The sequence below is a fragment of the Nycticebus coucang genome, chromosome 16 (genome assembly GCF_027406575.1).
Source record: "Nycticebus coucang isolate mNycCou1 chromosome 16, mNycCou1.pri, whole genome shotgun sequence".
In the NCBI taxonomy this organism is placed as follows: Eukaryota; Metazoa; Chordata; class Mammalia; order Primates; family Lorisidae; genus Nycticebus; species Nycticebus coucang.
This window is the reverse complement of record NC_069795.1, coordinates 28,690,322-28,716,490: the sequence shown is the minus strand read 5'-3', so window position 1 is coordinate 28,716,490 and position 26,169 is coordinate 28,690,322. Positions and strand designations below refer to the sequence as shown.

The window sequence follows — 26,169 nt, the reverse complement described above, 5'->3', positions numbered from 1 at the left end:
CTCCTGGGCCTTCGTGTGGGAGCAGTGGGGTTTGATATTCAATTTTTTTTTTTTTTTTGTAGAGACAGAGTCTCACTGTACCGCCCTCGGGTAGAGTGCCGTGGCGTCACACAGCTCACAGCAACCTCTAACTCTTGGGCTTAAGCAATTCTCTTGCCTCAGCCTCCCAAGCAGCTGGGACTACAGACGCCCGCCACCACGCCCGGCCATTTTTTGTTGCAGTTTGGCCGGGGCTGGGTTTGAACCCGCCACCCTCGGCATATGGGGCCGGCTCCCTACTCACTGAGCCACAGGCGCCGCCCTGATATTCAATTTTTTTCTCGTTTGGTGCGTTAGAGGTGGCGAGTGTGTTCCCAGTTACAAGTGTAACCCTCTCTCCGACAAAGGGATGCAGTCAACCCAGACATCCCATTCTGAATCACGAAAATATAGGGGGCGGTGGTTGAGGAAGGCGGTGTTCAAAGCGCTGTGTAGGGCTAATAAGCTGGAACCAGTTACTGGTGAAGACCGGGCCAGTTTTGGGAGGGGGTGAATTCTTACCGGAGAGTTTCTGAGGATCTGTTTACTTTTCTCGTGGTGGATTCTTTTAATGCCGTCCACCTGGAGTTTTTGTTAGACGTGTTATATCTGGGTGGTGGGTAGAAAATTATTTATTATATTAATTTCTGTACTTTTCTATATGCTTGAATTTTTTCATAATTTTAAAATGCCTTATTATTTATTTAAAAGTTGTATAAAATGTCAGGGAAAGAAGGTGGAAATGTTTGTTTTGGGGGCAATGGGTGTGAGTAGAGGTGGAAACTGAGAAAGCCTGATGGGTGGTGCAGGGAAGCCTTGCTGCCTGTCACAGGTAATAGGGTGTAAGAAGGAGGGGGTATTTTCTCAGGACTGGAAAGGACTTTAGCACTTGTCAAAAGCTAGGTACGGCTGGCACAGACTTTGCTTGGTTCTTGTATGACTTTGCCAGATGGACATCTCCCACAATGCCCTAGGATGACCAGAAATAGAAGAGCCCTGGTCATTTCATACAAATGCGGTGGAATGTATGTTCCCCTGGGCCCTGACACACCTTTTCCTAAACTGTCATCCCAGACACACCTGCCTCCCCTCCCCAAAGTTAACAAAGAATCAAATACAAAAGCTATTTGTTAGCCAAAAAAGATGTTGTTTATCTTGACAATGGTGGTGAAACTGGCACTTTTGGGATTTTGCAAATTGAGACAATTTGCCAGTAAATGTCATGAGCCATAAAAGCACTGTACTTTCTGATTTAGTGGTTCCTAATCCTGCATTTGTAAAAATGTGAAGTTATTCCTAGCAGTACTATTCATAATACAAACTATTAAAAACAGCTTAAATGTCCAACAAGAGGGAAATGAACAAATTATTGTCATTACATCCACACAATGGAGCCTTTTACAACCATTAAAAACCATTGAATACTTTGTAGCCGTTAAAAATTATAATATTGAAGCACATTTACCTGCATGAGGAAAATATTCACGATAGATTTTGTTTAAGGGAAAGATCAGGGTACAATATGATATATACGTAATAAAGCCAAATTTAAAAATGTATGCATATTTATATGTACATATGACAGAGGAAATATTTTAAAATACTGTTACTTTATGATTTTTATTTATTCTTCATCCACTTCTATTTTGCACATGTCCTAAAATAAACATGTTTTAATTTATATAATAAAACTTTGGAAAACATGTGGACTTTTTATATAATAAAAAAACTTTGGAAAACATCTGGACATGAAAATCATAAACATTTTGCAATCTCCAAGTCATTTTTATAACTGAATTTTCATGTAGAAAGAGAACTGGTGTAGGAGTCAAAAGACAAGAACTTTTCTATTTTGTGGCATTTCGTTCATGTGTCTCTTTGGTCCTCAAATTTTCCTCTGTAAAACTGAGCAAGAATATACACTCTGCATAGAAAATTAACATGCTGGATTAAGGTTAATTTTTTTTTTTTTTTTGCTGGGGCCTGGGTTTGAACCCACCACCTCTGGTATATGGGGCTAGCATCCTACTCCTTTGAGCCACAGGCACCACCCTAAGGTTCAGTTTCTGAAGGCCTTCAAACTCTGTTTCCACTTTCTGTCTTAAGCTTTTCCTCTTCTAATTCCTCCGCTCCCCACTGCTGCTCTGTACTTCTATGACTCTATTCACTGATTCCTTTTCCTGAAAATCTTCCTCCCAACCCCTGTAGTTACTTCCTCCTCTTCGTAGCACTTGCCTTTGCTGTTGAAATCATTTGTTTCCATCATACCCACTACTCTGTGAGCTCCTGAGGTTGGCTCTAATATTTTATTCCTCTTATCCCATTAGTGTCCAGTACAATTCTTAACACGACCCTCAGTAAATATGTGTTGAGTGAATGAATGAAGAGGAAAATGTATGTTGAGAGCCATTTTCAAACTGCGAAGTGCTATCCAGTAAGTACTCCTTTTTTTATATGTGCAAAGTTCTTCACATTTAGTATATATTAGCAACCTAATGCATTTAAAAAGAAACTCAAGATTGTAATGGCCATTAATCAATGTGTAAATTAGACTAAATATTCTGGAGTTTTTTTTTAAATAAATGAGAAATGTTCCTAGCCTAAACCAAAAGAAGAAGTCAAAACAAACTTAAATCTTTTTGAGACAGAGTGAAAAAGAAACCCACTAGGATCTGAGAGAAATAGGGTATAATGTGAAGCATTCAGAAGACGAAATGAGCAAAACTGATACTATTTCATGAGAAACACACTTAGCTGGTGCCACCATCCTAATGTCATGGTTGGTAAGCAGCCTCACAGTAAGCCACAGAGGGGGGGTCAGTGGTGCCAGGCTATTGTTATGAAAGCTCATATAACATGGGGGTGCATTTGTATCCACTGCTGAACATAAAATGCTGCAGTGCCCAGCAAACCACTGCTAAGAATAAACCGGGTCCACAGAGGGCTCTGTCCAGTTCAGAACTCTATACTTTATAAGTGATTTGGAAAGTTGGAAATGAACCAGGGAAGAGTAACAAAAACAATTAGTGCTGACAAATGGACTTCTGGGGAACAAAAGAGAAAGGAACTTGAAATTATTAGAATGGAAGAACAAATTGCTGCAGGGTGACCTCATAATCCCTTTTAACTGATGAGGGGGAATCATAAAGATAATAGGTGTTGAGGAATGAGGGTGCAATTCATTTTTCCTTCTTTCCCAGTTTCTAAGTTTCTGGAAGCAAACAGAAACAGGTAAAGCAACCATGGTGGGAGTTCAAGGGTAGAATCAGCTTTACTACCCCCAGAGTCAAAGCTTTTGTTTGCTGGAGGGTGCAGCTTGGTCCTGAGACCCAGGTGATGTTTCCTATTAACTTTGAGTTTCTTTTTTCTTTTTTTTTTTTTGCCGTTTTTGGCTGGGGCTGGGTTTGAACCCACCACCCACCACCTCCGGCATATGGGGCTGGCGCCCTACCCCTTTGAGCCACAGGTGCCGCCCATTAACTTTGCTTACTTTCTTTTCTTTACTCACAATTCTTCTTCTGCTCCTTAACTCTGTGCTTAACCCAAGGCCCAATCAAGGAGACAGTTGGGTCTACAAGGCAAGACATTTACCCACTGGCCCACATATGTTTAGTCCAGGATTAAATGGTAAGAAAAGCAATAATGAAGAGAGAGAGAGAGAAAGAAAGAGAGAGAGAAAGAGAAAGAAAAAAGAGAGAAGAGAGAGATAAGAGAGGTAGTTCTTGTCTGGTGCTTCTTCCCAGGAGGAGAAGCTCAAGTGTCCTACTGGCCCTAGAAAGAGTAGGGAGCTGAGTAACAAGTACCACCCTTCCCCTTGATAACAGGAGCTGGGAGATCCCCATGTTCTTGGTGCCTAAACTAATTTACAAAGGAAGATTTCTTTTGAAAATAAGAATAATGCTGAATATTTATCAGAAAATGATGCAGATCTTCCAAGAACAGTTTAAAATATTCTGTGGAGAACTTCTGATAACTGCAGTTATTTGACCGACATGGTTTAACGTGTGTAATAGTGGTTCCGTGGCATGTTAACAGGAATCACACTGAAAAAGGGGTTCTGTGGACAAATCCATTTAATACATTCTGATTTAAAACGAGGAAAATCATTTATGTACTGCAGGTCATAATAAAGCTTTTAATATTATAATATTTATCTCCATATTTTTAGTATTTTCTCTCCTCTTCTTTTTCTTTTTTCCTTTTTCTCAGAGTATATCACTTAGCTTGTGTTTCTGGATATATGCTTTGGAGAATGTAGCTGTAGATGGTTTTATTAACTTAACGTGGACACAGACAGAAAATCTGCATCTTGTCTACAAGCCTCTTCTAGCTCTACTGTTTTATGACTAAGTTTGGTGCAGTGACTCATCATATTACAAACTGTAATCACCACCTTCACGAAGCTTAAACCTACAAGTGATTGGTGCAACTTTTAGTGGAAATGAGACTTGGAGACAGCTGACGATATCTCATTGGTAGACAATAGGGCTTTGTATCAACCACACGTACTGACAAAAACATGGAGAACACGTACTCCACGTTCAGTCACAAATGTTTTCTTTATATTTAGCTGCAACATGGTTATTGCTCAGATGGGTAGAGTAGGGTGCTAATGAACTTAAATTTTATACTGGATAGTGTTGCTTTATTCCATTGCCATTTCCAATTGTGCTGTGCCTTTTCCTGAGGACGTGCACACAGCAAGAGGAGAGACACAACCGAGAAAATTCCAGGTTGCAGAGCACAACAAATCCTTCTACGGCTTTCCTTATAGTAACATCACATCACACTTCAGAGGAAAAACAATTTCCTCTCGCCAGAAAAGGATGTCATTAACCCAAAAGGGCCTTTTGTTTTAAATAAGAGCCTTATGTCGATTTTCAGATTCTGAAAATGTTCCCTTTACAACTTTCTGTCTTATGGATAATGAAGTGGCATCTGAAACAACATACTCCATTCAGTTCGGTGCTTTGGCAGGAAGTGGCTGAAAGAAATTGCTTCCATAGGCAGAGAAAGCTGCTGAGGCTGCGTGACAGTCCTGGAGGGAGGACTCTCTCAGCTGCTTTAAGGGATTTGCAGCTTGGTTGGTTAGTCCAGAAGATGGTAATTAAAAGATCCCTGGAAGGGAAAGAATTGCTTCAAGAAAGCAAGATTTATGAGTAAATTGGGAGAGCTTCACGATTTGGGTGCCACATGCTGCATACGGCTAAGGGCCCAGACTATTCTATGATGCAGAGGTGTACCTGAGTGCCTCTGAAAAAACCACCAGTCTCATTCTATTTCTTGTGCAGAGCTCCAAGTTTCTTAAAAGTTGCCCTACTGTCAGCATATGTGTGTACCACCTTTGACAAGACAGTGCTGAGTTTGAGAGAGCGCATTATATTTCCAGCTCTGATGTACATGTATTGGCTATATTGTTTCAAATTTGCCATTTAGACTGAAGATTTATCAGCCATTTTGTCAGTTCTGTCGATAAAAAAATGGGTAAGAAGTCCATCTTGAATGATTTAGCGAGAAGGAGGCATCTGGTGGATTAATGAAAAGTCAAATATTTAAGTAAACTCTGGCCACACACTGCTAGAGATAGCCAGCTCTGTGCTCTGAAGTTTGCCAGAATAAACAGAGCTAAATATACACATATTTCTGTTGCCCATATAGCCCTTAAGCCTTTACCTCTTTTACTGAGAAGCTTAATGCTTTCAAACAAAGCCACAGACCTGAAGCATAACCCACGTCCACACAAATACTAAACCTACATAACTAGAATTCATCTGGTTACCAATGACCTGGAATAAATAAAAGGAACTGGGTCATGCAACGTCCTCTCTGTGGCCTATTTGCAGCTAACTGACAGCCCTGAAGACCACCATCCCAGCTGGAAATGGATTGAGGATATATTCACAGCTTATTTTAGGATTCTGGAGAAAGAAATTACTTTTTATGTTTTACTATAAATAGATACCTAGATAAATAAGAAGTGAAATGTTAAAAACAGCAAATAACCCCTTTCTTCCCCAAAGATTTATGACCTACTCATGACAATTGGTACATAGCAATATTCTCCAAAGCTAAAGAGAGCACAAACCACTTTTACGCTAACAAGCTTTCCCAACAGGCGGGTTTTTGAGATTCTCAGCTGAAGAGTAAACATGGTTAAACAGACAGCAGTTGGCCAACGGTGCCGTGTGTCAGGGGAGATGATAACAGACAAAATAAGGTAATGTCAGGAAAGACAAACGTGGGAATCACAGTATCCTTCAGACTCTTATAAATAACCATCATTGTGGTTTTTAATGGTTATGTAAAGTAACGACAGCCTAGGGGAAAATGGGCAAAGGAAATGAGTAGGCATTTTACAGATTAGTACACCTAAATGGCCAATAAATAGAGGGGAAAAATATATTTCATGAGCCTAGGTTGTAGTAAGGGTGATGGAAAACAAGATAACAATGAAGTATCACTACTCACTCATCAAATTATGAAAACAAATGGTTTATTTCCAGTAGTAGGGAGAAAGACACTCTTATATATTGCTATAGACACGTGAACTGTCCAGGCTATCTTGGGAAACACTTTGACAATATCTATTAACGTCAAGTTGCTGTGTGTACACACATACACAGGTGCACCTCTGGCTCCACAATCCTGCTCTGGGATACTTTTTTATAAAAATAAAAGCACCAACATATGAAGGTATTGATTGCGACATTATTTGTGGCAGTAAGAAAACTGGAGGCAATCTGAATACTATAATTAGAAGAAGAACTGAATAAATCGTGCTACATTCATATTAGGGTTTATTACACAACCAATCAAGAGAATGTGTTAATTTTATCCCATTACACTTGAAGGATTTCAACAATGTGTGGCTAGGTGGGAAAAGTAAGATGCAGAGAAATATGAAAATTGAGTCAATTTGGGAGATAAAATGGCAAACTCTCTATGTGAATATATGTATTTGCATACGTTTGATTAGGAGAAAGATATTGGGATGAAGAAGAAAGAGGGAGGGGAGGTGAATAATGTATAAAAAATAAAGTTGTTCAGGGAGTTAAAAAACTCATGTTACCATAATCATATTTGAAAATGTTACATAGGTAAGTCTATATAAACAGTGAGATGTTAAGGGATGGTTACTAAAAGGTTTATGGACTTCTGGGAGGTGGACCTTCAGATAAATTTTACTCTTTTCCTTGTTTTTTTTTTTTTTTGCTATAAACGTATTTTTTATCAGAAATATAAGAAAGATATGTTTTTGGTTAGTGAAAAACTTTAACATAAAACCCACTATTGTTTCTATAAATTTTTTTAAATGGATTAGTATAAATTGTGCAAATTACCAGTGCAGATGCTAGGAAAGAGCCTGGGGAGAGGAGTATTTTAGCCAAAGGGAGCATTCTTTTTATTTCCTGCACTGTGGATCTATTCAAATCTCATCTCCTGCTGAGGGATTCAGTGCAGAACTAAAATATGATGACTTACTTGGCAACAGCAAAAAAATAAAAAGAGCATTTACTCCAATGCAATAAAGATAAGCAGTAAGTTTCAGTGATGCATATAGTATGTTCTCTGCTCACCGGCTTGTTCTTTCTTCTCTCAGCAGAAGTTTATCTGAAAATAAGCTCAAACAGCAATTTGGCAAATTAGCTAGTCACCTCACTTGTGACCAAGTCACATCCTACAGAAAGATGCTGAACCCCAACCTTTTGCTTCCTGGAATATAGTAATTTGAAGAGAATTTTTACTTAATAAGTGAAGAGGTAACCTGGCAGGTTTGAGTTATCTGATAATGAAATACAGAAATGTTATCCACAGATAATTCCCAAGTTATCTCTCCCCAAATCACCACTTGCTCAAAAATAACCATGAGAAAAAGACACTTTTTCTCCCTTTTCCTGTCCTTTTCCCAACTTGAAAAGAATGTACAATAACATATACTTACTGAAATCCTAAAAAGCAAACTGTAAAAAGAAAGAAACAGAATAGCACAAAACTTAGATAAAGTGGTGGCATAAAGAATTTGAAGTGTGACACAATTAATTTCTATGCACAGAGACTATTTCTGTTTTCTTTATGTGTTTCCTTTCTTTTCCTGATTGTCTCCTGACTGACAATGCTTTGCCACGATTCGTAGCTCTGAACCAACCATTAAGCACAGAATTCTCTCTGTGTAGAAGATTAGGGTATTCTGATTGGCCAGCATGAAGTCAAATGTCAACCCTTCGGTGGAAGAGACTGTCATGTAAACTGAGCCACCAAGAGGATGAGTGGCTCCCAAAAAGGAAAAAAAAATGCTAGTCAAAACAAAAGTATTAGCTGTTCCCTTTGTTGAGATATCCTTGAAGGGTTTCCAAAGTGCTATCCTAATGTAATGTTTTTTACTTTATCTTTTAGCATATTTGACCAGTTTAAGTAATAGTTAAATATAAAAGAATTGATTCTTTCTATAAGGATTTAGAATAAAGCTTTTACCCCCATACACTTACTTTGAAAAATATTTTCTAGTGCTAACCCCTATTTGATGTACTTGTTGGCCGCTGATAGCAGAACTATTTACATTCAGAAGGTTGGACATTTAATTTGTACAGTAAATCATTTTTTATTAGGAAAATATAAATACTACTTTTTAGTACTCCTAATTATGAATTCAATTTCTCCACAATATTTCACTCCATGTAAATACAAAATGTCCTTTCCTTTAGGAAATTCACTAACAACTAGAAAAGGTGTCCTTTCAAGACATCAAAGCACCCTTCAGACTGTCTGTATCAGTTATCTACTGCTGTGTAACAAACTATCATAACCTGAACAGCTTAAAAAAATACCCACTAGGGCAGCACCTGTGTCTCAAAGGAGTAGGGCGCCTGCCCCATATGCTGGAGGTGGTGGGTTCAAACCCAGCCCCAGCCAAAAACAGAAAAAAAAAAAAAATACCTACCAATTAACTCACAGGTGTGAAGCTCAGTGAGTCCAGGTAGACTCACTTAGGTTCTCTGCTTATGGCTTCCAAGGTATCAAGGAATTGACTGGCTTGGCTATTACATGGCACCTCTGGGAAAGAATCTACTTTAAAGCTCCTACAGGTCATTGACAGAATAGTCTTGGCTGTCGGCTGCGAGGTCCTCTGTCCCTTCCCCCCCCTTTTTTTTTTCTCAAATGGTTCCCTCCATCACAGAACAGGCAATGCCACAATGGGTTCTCAGGCTATGAATCTCCCTGAACTCCTTTTTAGAAAAAGTTCTCTGTTTTTAAGGGCTCATGTGATTAGATGAGGTCCACTTAGATCACTTGTCTTCGTCAAGGTCAACTGTGCTGTATGACGTGGCATGATCATAGGAATGATCAGTGATCATTTCATTGACTTTGTAGACCTGAAAGCAGGATATCTCTGGGGACTATGTTAGAAACTCCACCTAGCATTTGCCATCTGCTACTACTACTACCAGTACTACCTACCAGTAGTACTAGTTTTACTACCAGCACTATCACCACCACTGCTAGTACTCTACTAGCTAGTACTCTACTCTAGTATTATTACTACCATTATTACTACTAGTCTTACTACTATTGCTACTACTACTAGTAGTATTTCTACTACTATTACTACTACTATTGGCCAGCATTTATTCAGTGCCTGTCATGGGCCTGCCAGGTGCTTTTCGAGGTGCTTTCCATGGCTTTTCTTATTTAACGTTTATAATATCTCTAAGAGGTGGGTAATACTGTCAGCACCACCTTTGCATAAGGAAGCAGGCTTAGGGCAAATAAACTTCTTGTCTAAGGTTACAAGCCAGCAAGTTGTGGTGCCAGGATACGAGCCTCAGCCAGACTCTGCGTCTAAGGATTTCATTAACTGCCTCCCTTGTTTGTCATTGTATCTCTGATCTTCCCAGAGTAACCTTTTAAAATATCAAATTATAAACTGACATAAAAATATTGAAGTTTGAAGATTATGTTTTGTTCACTTTTAATATGGTACTAGTATTTATTATTTCATGCAGATGAATATAACAGACTCTTAAGTATGTTGTAAACCCAAAGAAATTATTTTAATTTTTCATAATAGGTAAAATTTAGCATATTTCAAAAGGAAGGCTACTGTCCTTTTCATGACATACATTTTGATTTGTGTTCGTTGTAGAAATCGTTATTTGCACTCAGCCAAGGCCACAGTTGGCAAAATATCTTTTTTGTGTGTGTATTATTAAATAAAGGTGCCACATCTGACCTCTGGGTAAAATATTCAGAAAAAGGGGGAGTTTTGCTGGGCACTGTGGCTCACGCCTGTAATCCCAGTACTCTGGGAGGCCAAGGTGGGTGGATTGTCTGAGCTCACAGGTTCGAGACCAGCCTGAGCCAGAGTAAAACCTTGTCTCTAAAAAAATAGCTGGGCATGTGGTGGGCGGCTGTAGTCCTAGCTACTTGGGAGGCAAGAGACTCGCTTAAGCCTAGAAATTTGAGGATGCTGTGAGCTGTGATGCCATGACACTCTACCCAGGGGTGACAAAGTGAGACTCTGTCCAAAAAAAAAAAAAAAGAGAGAGAGAGAGAGAAAGGGGGAGTTTTGGGGTAGATGAATTAGAAAAAGACACCCTAAAAACTAGTATAGCCTTTATAGATAGAGGTATAGAGAGTCGTCAAAGAACTAAACATGGACCTTCCATTTGATCCTGCAATTGCACTGTTAGGTATCTACCCCAAAGAAAAAAAATCATTTTGCCGTAAGGGCATATACACTTGGATGTATATAGCAGCTCAATTTATAATCACAAAGATGAGAAAACAACCTAAATGTTTGTCGACACATGAGTGGATTAATAAACTGTGCTATATGTATACCATGGAATACTATTCAGCCATAAGCAGATGGAGATTTTGTATCCTTTGTTACAACTTTGATGGATTTGGAGAACACTTTCCTGAGTAAAGTATCGAAAAAATGGCAAGGCAAGCGTCACATGTACTCAATACTAATATGAAACTTGTAGATTAACACCAACATGCTCACATGAGAGAAAAACTTCATTGAATCCAAGAAGGAGGGAGGGGGAGAGGAGTTGGCAGGTTCCATCCCAGCGGGAACAACACATGGTGTAAAGCACGCTTCCTTCATGAGGGACATAGCTGTAACTTTGACTCTGCCTTACAAAGGCAAGCAGTGTGGCTTAGTTGCATGTACCCTCATATTAATTGGAAAAACAAAGAAAAAGACACCCTATCTTCTGGGTGACATTTGGGTAGTGAAATGTGGATGAGCTTTTACTACCCCCAACACCCTTGTCTGGCCACTCCACGCAGACACAGCCCTGACCACCACAGGTCGAGGCCCACTCTGAGCTGCACACGTTCTTGGTGCTCCTCTGGTCCCAGTGCAGTAGTGTTTACGACCAATTGATCACAGCCAGTTACAGATTCCTTTGTTCCTTCTCCACTCCCACTGCTTCACCTGATTAGCCTTAAGAAAAAAAAGAAAAAAAGAAAAAAAAAGCTAAAAAACTAAGATAACCTATGAAAAGAGTTTACAAACTATACTGTAGCTAATGAAATGAATATTTTGAGTATCAATGTGGGAACCTGTTCGTCCTGTATTTTTTATTAGACTTTACGTGAGTGTTTGCCATTTTGTAACTTAAATATAGAAAACACAGAGATGGGGGAAAGGTCAGAAATATACACTTTGGAGCATTTTTAAATTGCCCACTTTACATTTTATAATAAAGTCTAAGAGTTAAAAAAAACCCAAAAGATGTTCAGCGTCCATAGCTCAGTGAGTAGGGCACCAGCCACATATACCAAGGCTGGTGCGTTCGAGCCCAGCCTGGGCCTGCGAAACAATAACATTTCTAAACAAAAAATAGCCGGGCGTTGTGGCAGGTGCCTATAGTCCCAGCTACTTGGGAGGCTGAGGCAAGAGAATCACTTAAGCCCAAGAGTTTGAGGTTGCTGTGATGCCATGGCCCTCTACCGAGGGTGACACAGTCATTCTCTGTCTCAAAAAAAAAAAAACAAAAACAAAAAACAAAAACAAAACCCCAAAAGACACGAATAATGGATTTACTGTGTATGCAAGTGCACTATCGTAAATACTGTCATTCGAAACTTGGGCTGCTTCTTTTCATTGAATGTGCAATTTATGAATTCTCAGAAACCATTCATGTTTCACTTAGCACTCTTTTGAGTACTAAAACATTTATTTTTTAATGGTCTATGTCAATTTCCAAAGTAAGGGACTAAATTACTTATTGTCTGAAAGAAAATAATATTTTTTTCACTTTTATGGTACGAGGCAGTCATGACAAAACAGACTAACAACATAAAAGTCCCAAACTTTGAAAAATCATTGCCTCAGAAAACACATCTCTTTTCTTCAATACCCACAGTTGTGACTTCCCTTTACAGTGTTTTGCTTCTAATCTCAAGCTTTACTGTAACAGTCATGCATTTAGTGCATGAGTTCCCAGGGGCCTGGGTCAAAGTCCAAGCCAACAGCTTGGTACTCTCGTCACAGGGCAGCAATAAAAACTCAGTACTTTGTCATGACATCCAGGACTTATACCTACCTAAAGGGCTGATGGTTTTGAGTTAAAAGTCTTTCTAAACTGGACTCTCAGTAACACGGAAGTTTCCAGTTTGATTTTTAAGTGCATTTACTTGTATTGGCTCTTAGAAGCATGCATGTCATCATTTCTTGCTGACTAAATTTTAAAAACACCATAGCATTCACCATAGATGACACTGTCAGCTAAAGCTATTTTATTGCTTAATTATGAAATAGACCCAGCATTGAAACAATACCTAAGATTCACTCATGGAAACAGAAGGCATCCAACATAGCATTCTAGGGTTAAAAAGCATGAAGTCCGGCTGTGCCTGTGGCTCAGGGAGTAGGGCACGGGCCCCATATACCGAGGGTGGCAGGTTCGAACTCAGCCCTGGCCAAACTGCAACAAAAAAACAGCCAGGTGTTGTGGCGGGCGCCTGTAGTCCCAGCTACTAGGGAGGCTGAGAAAAGAGAATCGCCGCCTAAGCTCTAGAGCTGGAGGTTGCTGTGAGCTGTGATGATACAGCACTCTACCGGGGGCAACAAAGTGAGACTCTGTCTCTAAAAAAAATAAAAAAAGCATGAAGTTGATTCATCAGAAACCTTAGTGAGGAGGAGTTTGTACTCTGTATTTGACAAGAAAAACAAACTGTGATCAACAACTTATTTTTTCAGCCTTTCCACAGAAGCCGTATCAGTTGCATATGGGGACCAGTCCATAGTTAATCGGCATCTTATTCATTTGTTGTAATGGGTGTTCAACAAATATGATGCTCAGAAAACTGATGCAAAAGTGCTGCCAGCGAAGCACCATCAAAGAAGGGCTCAAGGATCCGTGAGTCTAGAAAGTGCGTAAAGTAGAAGAACCTATTTTATGAACTTCCTTCTAGACTAAGCGGTCTAATTTTTTTTGTCATTTTTCTTTAGAGCAGACGAAGTGAAGGTTTTGCAAATTTCCAGCTGATAAATTTCCTGGCCAAGAGCCAGCTGAGCCATCTAGATTATGTATCTGTACTGATTCTTCAACGACATACCAAATACACATGTTGTTCTAAGTACAGTTGTAGGCTCCATCTTCTGTGTGTAAGATGTGTTCCTTATGTCGTTCCTTGGCCTTTAATAGAAAGAAGATACTGGAAGGATGGAGTGATACAATTTTCCTTTCCCTCATCTTGCTATGGCTTTTTCTTTCTTGTTTTAGTTCTAAAAGGTACTTAATAAACTTTCTCCAGTTTATATGTTGCATTTTCTAAGATGAAAGAGAAAGGCTAAAGTAAATTGGTGAAAGATTTTAATTTTCATACTAGACTGATAAAAAGAGAAATGAGAAACATGACTGTGCAACCCCAAATGAAAAATCCCCCTCGTATCTGGATAACACAAGAGTGAGTATGGGCAGGTCTGTGTTTCTGAATCCAGGGACAGATTATGTAATCTCTTATTTTCTTCTGCTCTGTGAACTTGGTTTACAAAGCATTATGCAAGGTCTTTGTTGCTCTAATGAATACCTTTTTTTGTTGTTATTTGTTGTTTCATTTAGGATCAGCCATTAAAAAAAAATGGAGACTTTACGTCCTTTGTATTAAGCTGGATGGAAGTGGAAGACATTATTCTTAGTAAAGCATCACAAGAATGGAGAAGCATGAATCCTATGTACTCAATTTTGATATGAGGACAATTAATGGCAATTATGGTTACGGTGGGGGTGGGGGAAGGGGAGAGCAGAGAGAGAAAGAAGGAGGGTGGGGTGGAGAAAGGAAGAGCAGAGATAGGGAAGGAGGGAGAGGGGTGGGTGTCTTGGTGTGTGCCATACATTTTGGGGGCAAGACACGATTGCAAGAGGGACTTTGCCTAACAAATGCAATCAGTGTAACCTGGTTTATTATACCCTCAATGAATCCCTAACAATAAAAAAAATACATAAGTTGATTTATTTTAGGACATAATTAATCATACTACAAAAAGAAAATCTGTAACTGCTGTGAATCTCTCAAGGGAGAAATAGTATGATGTGAAATTGAGTGACTTAAAAAAGTGTTGGTAGCAGAACTAAAGCAAACTGTTAAACCCATAGGCAGAAGAAGTTACAAAATGAATAGATGAGTGTTTTTTAAGTAGGAAAAAAGTATTTTGTATAGAAAATTGTTTGGGCTTAAGTAAATAGTATTTTTCTTCAATAGAGAGAGAAAGTAGGACACCTAAGTAAAAAAATAAAAAAGATATATTGACAGTAAGAGGGTTGCGGATGCTACCAAAATATTATTAAAAAGTTGACTTACGGCTTGACTCCTCGGCTCCTAAAAGAGTTGCGAGTCAAGCCCCAGCATGCTGGAATAAAATCCTCTTGCTGTTTGCATCAAAAAAAAAAAAAAAAAAAAAAAAAAAAAAGTTGACTTACATAATATATAGTGAGTAGATAACATAGAGGAATTTATTGCAAAAAAACTGAACATAGGGCGGCGTCTGTGGCTAAGTGAGTAGGGCGCCGGCCCCATATGCCGAGGGTGGTGGGTTCAAACCCAGCCCCGGCCAAACTGCAACAAAAAAATAGCCGGGCGTTGTGGCGGGCGCCTGTAGTCCCAGCTGCTCGGGAGGCTGAGGCAGGAGAATCGCGTAAGCCCAAGAGTTAGAGGTTGCTGTGAGCCGTGTTACGCCACGGCACTCTACCCCAGGGCGGTACAGTGAGACTCTGTCTCTACAAAAACAAACAAACAAACAACAACAAAAAAAAACTGAACATAGCATTCACAGTTTCTAGGTTTTGACATCAAATCATTTTCTTTTCTTTTTTTTTTTTTGAGACAGAATCTCACTATGTCACTTTTGATAGATTGCCATGGCATCACAGCTCTCAGCAACCTTCAACTCTTGGGCTTAAGCGATTCTCTTGCCTCAGCCTCCCAAGTAGCTGGGACTAAGGCACCTGCCACACATCCAGCTATTTTTTGCTTGTAATTGTCATTGTTGTTTTTAGCAGGCACAGCCCAGGTTTGAACCCACCAGCCCTGGTGTATGTGGCCGGCACCCTAGCTACTGAGCTACGGGCACTGAGCCAGATCATTTTCTTTTTAAGAATTATTTCACTGAAGTAGCCTTCTATTTCATCACGCAGCAAATTGAAAAATATGTAGTCGTGTCAAATGTTTAGATTTGGTTTTGACAGTCAAGTCAGAGCTTACCAATTATCTCAATATTAGTTCAAACATGGGGATATAACTGGTATGGAAAAAAATCTAACGAGAATCATTATGTGATGCAGGCTGCTTTAATGACAAAAAAATGGTGACTATTAAAAAGTCACTTGAAAATAATTTTTCTGTATGAAGTATCAATTCTTTAGGTAAGAAATTGCTAATTCTGTCTAGTGCTTAGAAAAATGTTGAGACATCTAAAAAGCATGCTGAGCAGTCCCTTTTGGATGCTACTACTTTTTTTCCTGTTGTTTTGGGATTGCCGATACACAGCAGTAACACCACATTGCCTCTGACAGATGGAAGGCGTCTGGGATGATCCCTTCTCACGGAGTTTTCACATTAAGGATAAATAGTGGTAAATGGACAAGAAGACTGGACGACCCTAATGATAGCAGAAGAGCTCAGAGCTCAGACCTGAGCCTGATTGCTGGACAAAGTAGTTGTGTGACTTTGGGAAAGTTGTCACAATTCTCTGTGCCTCATTCTGTTCATCTTTAAAATGGAAATAATAATAATACAGGCCCCTAGGGTTAATGAGAGGATTAAAGTCTCTGGCATACAGGAAGTGGTATATGTGCTGTTACTTTGTATTATTGTTATGACGGTAATAAAAGAATTTGAGAAAGCCGCTCCATTTCCACTTTAAAATGTGGATAATTGATAGCTTTGGATAAGAGCTTCCTCCAATGCAGTGAGAACAAAATGAATAATGGATGCATTCCGACAAAGCTAAGAACTCCAAGCCAATGCAAATGTAGGTTTTTCCACATCCCTTAATTTAGGTAATTTAGAACTTTGTCTGTAATAGAGAGTTGATAGCAGCTGTATTTTACTCATTTATTCACTCAATAAATATATATTGACCACCCAATATATGCCAAGTATTTATCTAGATGTGGGAGATATAATGGCAACTAAATGTACTTGCAAGAACAGACCTTTTTATCAAATGGTAGGTGATATTTTACCATGGAGCATGTGCTCCCTGAGGACAGACATGTCTAGCTTTCTATAATGAGGGTATCAGGGAAGAGTGAAGGTGCAAGTACTTGGAAGCCAAAAGCTGATAGCATCAAAAGATGGGCAAGGCATGCCACGGGGGAGGTAGGAGAAGGCCAAAGGTGAACTTTCTCTGCCCATATGCAAAAATATGCTGTCACATAGATGGGAATAAACGTTTCTTTTTCTAGTCTCTCTTCTTCCTCTTCCCTTCTTCCTAATGTGAAATGATTCCCACAATTCTGTCCTAAGTGGACTACCTAGGCATTTACTGAGTACCTGACAGTCTTGTGACATAGAACATGATTTCTATTTTTCTGAACAACCTACTTGCAAATAAAATTTTAGAGCATAATCCATTCACTTGTTGGAGTCTGTAGTTTTACTGTTGTGAGGTGTTGATAAGGAGTGTCAGGAATGTGGCAGAACAGATGTTGGAATTTTCCTTTTCTTTATGTAGTCTACACTCATTTTTTTCTGGATAGTTATCACATAGGTTTAAGTTAGTAACTTTATTTTAGATATTGAGTTTCCAAATGATTTAAAGGAGAACTAAAGGATGGTTTATATTTGAAAGGACATTAATTTGTCTGACTAGTACCTGGTGCCTAATTGAAGTGAAGAGGTTTGCATGTAATCTACAGCAGAGGATAAAAGAGAGAACTATGGTCTAGTCCTTTCTCCTTAATTTGCTAACATAATGAGTCGGTACCTGGCAATACGTTCAATGGTAATGCTTGTTTCATTCAAAAGAAAAATTGCCAAGAAGAGATTCAACCTAAAAAGCTATTTGTTATTCTACAAGAAAACAATTTTTGAAAAATTCTTATTAGCAAATTTGTTTTAATTTTTCCCCATATTAATCAACAGTTTTGTTATGCTAACATTAGCCCTGACCTCCTTCTACCACTGTCCAAAACGATGTTTTAAGCAGCTGAAAATAAAAATATTGTATAATTCTCATACACCAAATAAACATCACAAAATGATCTATTACTGATGTTAAAATTACCTCTGAGAAAGCAGTTGAATATGATAGCCATTGTTATCTAGCTACGCTAAACTAAACTACCAATGAAGTAAAATCAAGTTTTCTTGCATAAGATCTTCTTTGAGAAATATTTTTGTGCCAAGCTTGACTTAAAACTTTCTAGAACATTTCCCAGAGCTGTTTGGCATTTAGTTTCTGCTGCTAGCCATATCCTGTATAGCTCTGCACTAATTTTGTGAAAGAGACTGAGATTCCATCTCATCTTTTTGTGTACTTGTTCCAGAACACACACATTAGCATTGCAAAACTGTGGATGTCCAGATGTCTCCTACACTTTTCATTTGATTTGTGGCTTAAGGCTCAAAATGAGATGCCATGTTTCCGTTATGATTCTTGTTCTTCTAGCATCTGATTGGAGAATGGGGACGCTGAGTTGGATTAGGTAACCACCACCTCTGTGCAAAAATCCCTTCTCTGCACTGTTTTAGAGATTGACAGTGCTCGTTACTTTAATAATGAAGTCAGATTCTTTCTTCCTATGGCTTTTCCTGAACACTGAGGAATTGAGATTCGTGAAGATGTGAAAAAAGGACGGATGGAGAATTGGGGAGAAGTGTGTGTGTGTGTGTGTGTGTGTGTGTGTGTGTGTGACAGAGAGAGAGAAACATGCCACAGTAGAGGTATTTAACAACCAGATGTCACTATGAAGGAATGAAGTATTTCCAGCTGAGAGAATGCGGATTCCACAAGATAGAAGAGGGCCTGAGAAAAAGATGTCAGAGTGTCAGTGATCTCTGTTTCTTTGACATTTTATCTAGGCCCTGAGGGCAGTAACAGCTTTGAAAGCCACTGAAAACCAAACCTCCAAGTCCCTTGGAATGTCCTCATCACCAGTATTTGCTCTAACATGTTTTATTGGGTAAATACCCCAAGAGCAGAAAAGTTGGATGGAGATTGCATTTTACCAATGCCAAATAAGAAAGTCAAAATGTTCTTTTGGACAGGATGGGAATAATCAAACAACCACATTTGATTGGGTCTAAGTGAACTGTCTTGCAGTCATATTTGTCCTCTTTGTGGCTCCAAACATCTGTGTGATGAGCATACTAGCTATGGACTGACTTTCCCCATGATCTCATCTTCACATCCCAACTAAAATTCCCCAGCAGCAACTTACAGAAATGCTTGCTCACGTGCTGTATCGTTCGTGGTCCTTCTTTCAACGAAGATGGCCTGGCACCTGCTTAGTGTTTCAGGTAATATACCAGGTCCTGATGATGCAGTGGTGAACACAAAGCATTGCCTTAAATATTTAGATTCTGGGGAAGGCAGCTGTTAAATGTTAAACCAATGTTACACTAATAGAATTATTATTTCCTTTTGACAGAGTCAAAAGAAAATATTTAATTTTGAAATAATCATAGATGCATAGGAACCGGCAATAATAGTACAAAGAGCAATGTCAACTCTTTGCTGGTTTCTCTCCGTAGTGGCATCGTTTATGACTGTAGTATAATGTCAAAACCAGAAAAATGACATTTGTCCAAGACTAGAATTAGGCTACTAATAGTTTTGACCAGTTTTCACATGCATGCACGTGTGTGAGTGTGTGCATGTGTATGGTTCTGTGTATTTTGGCTTCACATAAAGACTCATATAACCACTACCACAATGTGGTGAAGAAAGAACTGTTTCATCACCAGAAAAGATCTGCCTTCATACTTTGCCTTCAGACTTGCTCCTACGCCTCCCGCTTGTCCCCGTTGTCTGGTAGCCACTAATCTGTTCTTTATCTTTACAGGTCTGCCATTTAGTCAGTCGTCTATAAATAGCATTATACACAGTGGAACCCTTTTGAGACTGGCTTATTTCCCTGAGCTTGACGTCCCCAAAACCCATTCAAGTTGTGTGCTATCAATAGTTTGTTCCTTTTTGTTGCTGAGTAGTATTCCACCGTATGGCTGCCTCAGAGTTTAACTATTCATTTAAAAACATTTGGGTTACCTTCACTTTAGGGTCATTACAAATAAAGCTGCAATTAACATCCATGTGCCCTATGCGTTTGGAGAAATGAGAAAAAGGTAATTGCGGCTCACAGAATGAGGCTTGTTGAAGGCTAAATTATGCAAAGCCACCAATCCTTTCTGGATAGAAATTATAAAAGTATAAAGTGAATGAATAAGTAAGAGGAAGCTGCATGTAAACACAAAGCGTTTTAAGGACTGTGACTTTTGGTATAATACCAGATACCCAGATGGCTGCCTTGTATTTTCCATTTTTTAATCTGACTGTTTGCACATAATGAGGTGGTCAAATTTGAATACTAGCTTACAGATGGATTGGGGGTACTCTATACTTGAGGCAGCTAATTAAAACATAACTCTAAAAACAGACTTATAAAAACTTTTCTTCCCTCTGTTCACTTACAAAAAAACTTATATTTAGCATAAAAATGTTATTGGGAGCACCAAATTGAAGGCTGTCAGCTCAGATTCTATACTTTGAGGAAGATTCTGCCTAGCGGTGTGCTGATCAGCACTGCAGAGAAACAAATCAAAAAACACAAGCATAGTGAGTTCTCTGTAAATCAGCGGGTAGAGCACAACAGTCCAGGAGAAGTCAGATGAAGTCAGAGGTTTGCTACCCAATGCAACATATGTGTTCCACTTTATGTAAGACAAGAGTGGAAAATGGCCAAGGAGATAGTAGAATAAAATCTGTTCTATCTGTATTTACCAGTAAAACTGTTTCTAAAGGGTATGATGCTCATTGGAGCCTCTGGGCCTCTGGCTATGTTTATCCTGTCTCCTATTCCCTCATCTCCTCTTTGCCAAACTGAATCCTACAAATACATCCAGGTATAGTTTAGCACCTATCCTTCTATGAAACTTGCCATCTTTACTGATCACTTCCTTCGCTGACGGCTGTCACATAGTTGCTCATCACAGACATGTATGTGCAACTCAGACTTTATCTTATTATTATTACTGATTTTTAGACAGGGTCTCATTCTGTCACCTCTACCCGTCACCTGGGTAGAGTGCCGTGGCGTCATCTTAGCACACAGCAACCTCAGTCTCTTGAGCTCAAGAGATTCTCTTGCCTCAGGCACCAACCACCATACCTGGCTAGTGTTTTTTATTTATAGTAGACACAGGGGTCTCACTCTGGCTCAGGCTGAAACTCTCAGGTGCAAGCAATCCACCCACCTCAGCCTCCTGGAGTGCTAGGAGGAGACATTTAATCCATTTAAATGTAAAATAAAGTAACAAAATATACAGTTTAGAAAATGGGGGAGGGTATTTGGGATGAAAAGACTCCTATGTTATTACCTATTTATTCCCTTTCAAAAATCCTTCCATGTAATAATGATGCTCACTCACTTTTTGGAAAGGTGATGCACTCTTCTTCGGTATTTTAATTGGGACTAATCTTTCAGGAAAGATTGGACTCTAAAAAGTTATTTTTTTCTTTTACCCTTGCTCCTAGTAAATCCATTCCTAGGAATCTCTGCTAAGATAAACATTACAGATATAGGCAAAAAGTTACATAGATTATTCTTTGCTACATTTTTTATGATACAGAAAAATGGAAATAATCTAAACTGAAATTTGATAAATCAATAAATTTCTTTGCAGTGATCGAAAGTAAGTATTGAAAGAAATTTAAAGAGATCGGAAAATGCTCATATTGCAATAAAGAAAGGGAGTGTAGAGGACCCACAGTCAGTCTAACCCTGTTCAAATCAGACCAAATCCTAGCTCCTTTCTCTTCATCCTCCCGTCCCGCGTCTGTCAGTATTCCCGCAATAAACCATTTGCATCTGGGAAAGCCGGGGTTTGTTATAGATATTCATATATTGGATTCCAAATCTAACATATACTTATGATTAAATTCAAGTAATTAGAACAAAATACACGCAACACTAAATACGTGCAAATCTGACAACTAGAAAGGGCAGAAGTTAATGTTTTGTCAGTTATTCCTTGTAACTCAGTTATTTTTGTGCTAGTTAGAATAGACTACATTAATAAAATGACAAATTAACCAGCTTTATTATACCAGTAATGTGGTTGTATCAAGCCCCATTATTCTTGCATATCACCTTGGAAATAATATTGCACCTGCAGTTATTATAACTCTCGTTCTTCCTGGAAAGTCTTGTTAGCTTTCTAGAGCTTGGTCTTCTTATCTGTAAAATAAGCATAAGCGTAAGTGATCTTTCATCCTCCCAGGCTCATTTTTGTGTGTATCTGTTGAATTCATAAGATGTAAGGTTTTTTTGTTGTTGTTTTGTTTTGTTTTATTTTTTGAGACAGAGTCTCACTTTGACATCCTAGGAGGAGTGCTGTGGCATCATAGCTCACAGTAATCTCAACCTCCTGGGCTCAAGTGATCTGTTTGCCTCAGCTGCCCAGGTAGCTAGAACTATAGACACACACCACAATGTCTTATTATTATATATATATATATATATTTTTTTTTTTAGTAGAGACGGGGTCTGGCTCTTGCTCAGGCTGGTCCTGAGCTTTGGAACGTCAGCCTCCCAGAGTGCAAGGACTATGGAACTGAGCCACCTCACCTGGCCAAGTTTTTAATAACAGATGGGAAATTTGAAGCATATCAAAAGTAATGGTTCTTCAAGATACAACAATTTTTGACTGGGAGATTTTATGACATGTATTTGTCTTCTGTTAAAGTGCATATCTCTTTGTAACTGCTTACATGTTTTCTCCATTGTCGTGGTAAGCAAAAATGCTTGTAGATAAAATGAGATCCTACCAAATTGGCAAAGGTTTAAAAGTTGGAAAGTATCCAGCATTTTAAAGGGAAACAGGCATTGTCAAACACTGTTGGTGGGAACTTACCACCAACAGTTTAAAGTTTCCCTTTAAAAAGGTTCAACTGTCTTGTAGGGCTATTAGGTAATAATATACTCAAATTTAAAATGCATATATCCTCAGCTTAAGGCTGAAAATATCCCACAATCATACTCATAAATGTGAAAAGATTTATGTACAAAGATGTTCTTTGCAACATTCTTTATGTGGAAAAAAATAAACACAACCTTAAAATGGATACTGGATACATAATCTCTGATGCAGTCTTACAATGAAAACTATTCAGTCATTCAAAAGAAATAGGTCTGTATGTACTGAAAAGGGAAAGATGTCTAAGATATTATGAAAACTGAAGAACAATTTGTTTGGTGTGAGCTTGAGTGAAAAGAAGTGTGTGTTCACAAAGATCTGATAGAAACATTTTGGAAGATTGCTTAGGAGATTGTTAGCAACGGTTATCTTTAGAAAATGAGACTGGAGATACAGTGTATTTTGTTCTTATGTTCAGCTTCCATTGTTTATCATGAATATGTATTGTTCTTACAATGATACAAAGAGTTAGTTTTATTTGTAAGATTAAAACAACTAAATAAATCAACAAGGCTACAATGATTATTTTTGCTAGGTATATTTCCTCTTTTGCAGTGTTTTATTTGGGGAGGCTCCCAGAAATGCGATGCTATGTCATTGGACATAAAAGGTTACATATAAAATTATTTTCCAAAGAGTTATATCATTTTAAGACAATGACCAGCAATGTATGGAGTAACAGAGTAATAGTTTTCATATCACCTCTAGAACGATTGTTTGTGTTAATTTAAAATTCAAATGTAAAATCTAATGGCTAATTTTCTTAGCAATTGTACTATGCCTTTTCTTATTTATTTCATTACTGTAAATCTATGCTAAGGAAATTATGCTAAGTACAAACAACCACAAACAAACCAAAAAAAAAAAAAAAGCTTCAATAAAGACAAAGATTTTTTTTTCCCCAGAAATATTCATCATAATGAAAAATTTGTAGCAGCTTTAAATCCATGAGAAAGAGCTAATTATGAAAGATTTACTCCACACTAAGGGCAACTATTTAGTTATTTACTGTAGGTGGCAATTATATAATAATACACAACTAGGTTGTACTTATAATCTTGAGTAAATTAAAAAGTTAAAATAGATAATTAAGTATAAAGTTGTTGGAACTACACAAGAATTATACATACATCTATTCATAGAAAAATAATGGAACAATGTCTATCATGGCCAAAACCTATGACCACCTCTTTGAGTTGCTGCGGACAGGGACTCTGGGGTGAGCAAGACTTGTCTCAGCATTCGCTTTGCCGAGGACTACTCCAACCATGCAACTCCACCATCAGGACACGGCTGGGCAAGGGCAGTTCAAGACGGTAACTACTGCCTATTACTGTGGGGTCACGGGCATTGTCCTAGCATCTGACATCATGGATGAGAAGTCCTTCGAGAATATTCAGAACTGGATGAAAACCATCCAAGAGAATGCCTCAGTTGGGGTGGGGTGCCTCTTGCTGGGAAACAAGAGTGACATGGAGGCCAAGAGGCACGTGCAGTTGGCATAAGAGCACAGAATCCAATTTTTTGAGACAGGTGCTGAATCCACTATGAATGTGAATGAGGCTTTTAGTTCCCTGGCCCAGAACCTCTTTCTGAGGTCAGGAAGCCAGAGACCAGGAATGACAACAGGCTCCCAGCACTGACCTGGACACCAGTGCCTAGAAGAAGACCCAGGGCTGTCTGGGCTGAGGGCCCTTTCTTGCCTCCCCACCCTAAGCCTGGAGTCTGAACCCATGGGAGGCAGAGCTGGGGTGGTGGGCAGTGGGATAGACAGAGAGATAGGAGGGAGAATAAGGAGAAAATGGAGCAGACAAAAAGGAAAAGGAGAAAAAAAGGAAGGAAGCAGTGAGAAGGGAAGGAAAGAATTAAGAAAGTGAAAGAAAGTTAAGAATAGGAGAGAAGGAGGAGGAAAGGAAGTATAGATAGAAGGCCTCAGGCCTCAGACCTGCCTTGGGTTTTCAACATAAGCAAAAATGTAAATACATCAATTTATTCCATAGCTGGATCAGGGTACAGGGTCCTATGAAATGTTGACTCAGCACCACTCTCTGAAGGTTCCATTCTACTCTGTAATGATAGTTGTTGGTATTAAAGGACATTTAATTAAAATGGTAGTAATAAAACACATTTCACCCTCTATACCATTATTTGCTAAATTCTCTTTAAGAAAAATATAAGTATATATTTTAAAACTTCAGACTATGTGAATGAATGGCACAGGGGCAAGGTCAATGCTCAATAAATACTTTGGTCCTTTCCATGATCTATCACAAAATAGACAGTCACACTTCCCATACTCGGCCTCTTATATATTGGACAAAACCAAAATTTTGTCATAAAAGTGAAGTTATACTCCTTTTAGAGTCTTCCTATACACTTTTCTAAGCCCTGCCCTGACTGGAGTCCCAGAGGAAGATTCTACATACAGCTATGTTGAAACAAAATACAAAAACCAAAAATGTTTCTTCAAAGAATAGAGAAACATGTAAGATAGAGTCCATGTTGCTTCAGAAAACTGTGAAGGTGTGAATACGTTTCTGTTGCCAGTTTCACCATATGGGGAAGCAAAGCAGTGATATGGATGCCTACTATTTTGATGAATGACTGAAAATACAATTCACTTTCCTCGAGTAGACTTCATGAGTGGTGATGTTTCCCTGAAGACCACATTCCCACTCATGGAATTGAGAGTTGTACTAAAAAGTAGTTCAGATGTCCTAGCTTCAATGTTTTAATTTAGCAAAATTGGCAATCAGAAACTAGTTTTAGGATTGTTTTATCTCAGAAAGTTACAGTCATTTTCCCCAAAATATGATAGGCTATAAAAAGGAGGGAAAAAATTGTATTTGAAAGTAGCACTAGGCAATGGGAAGACCAGGAGTGGGCTTGAATCACCCAAAGTATAAATAAGATAACTAAAAACATAGCTAAACAAAGAGATCAGGAATGAATGCACAGAGCCTGAATTATATTATACACTCTGGCCAATTTAATGTAGAAAGAATCAAGAGGTATAACACATCTGAATACGTGAATATTCCATTTGCTAAATAGTCAATGTAGAGAATACGAAATTTTCCCACATCGTAGAACCAACTACCCACTTCATATATTCTCTTTAATTCCTTAGCAGTCAAATTTATTTTTTGTATAATTAATTCTTCCCGTATTTTTTCCCCACAACCAGCCTTGCTCTGTTGCCTGGGTTAGAATGCAATGGCATCATCATCACGGCTCACTGCAACTACCTGGGCTCAAGCACTTTTCCTGCCTCAGCCTCCTGAGTAGCTGGGACGATAGGCATGTGCCACCATACCTGGCTAATTGTTTTATTTTTTTATAAAGATGGAGTCCCACCCTTGCTCAGGCTGGTTTTGAACACCTGACCTCAAGCAATCTCCCACTTAGCCTACTGAAGTGCTAGGAGTACAGGTATGAACTACTTCACCCAGCCCTTTTCCCTGTGTTCTATATGCCTTCTTTGATTCCTATCAT

At 38.7% G+C, this 26,169-nt stretch overlaps 1 pseudogene; it reads left to right on the top strand.

Moving 5' to 3' along the window:
* Window positions 1-23,840: 23,840 nt before the first annotated feature.
* LOC128567390 (ras-related protein Rab-13-like) lies at window positions 23,841-24,336 on the top strand (annotated as a pseudogene).
* The last annotated feature ends 1,833 nt before the right edge of the window (window positions 24,337-26,169 follow it).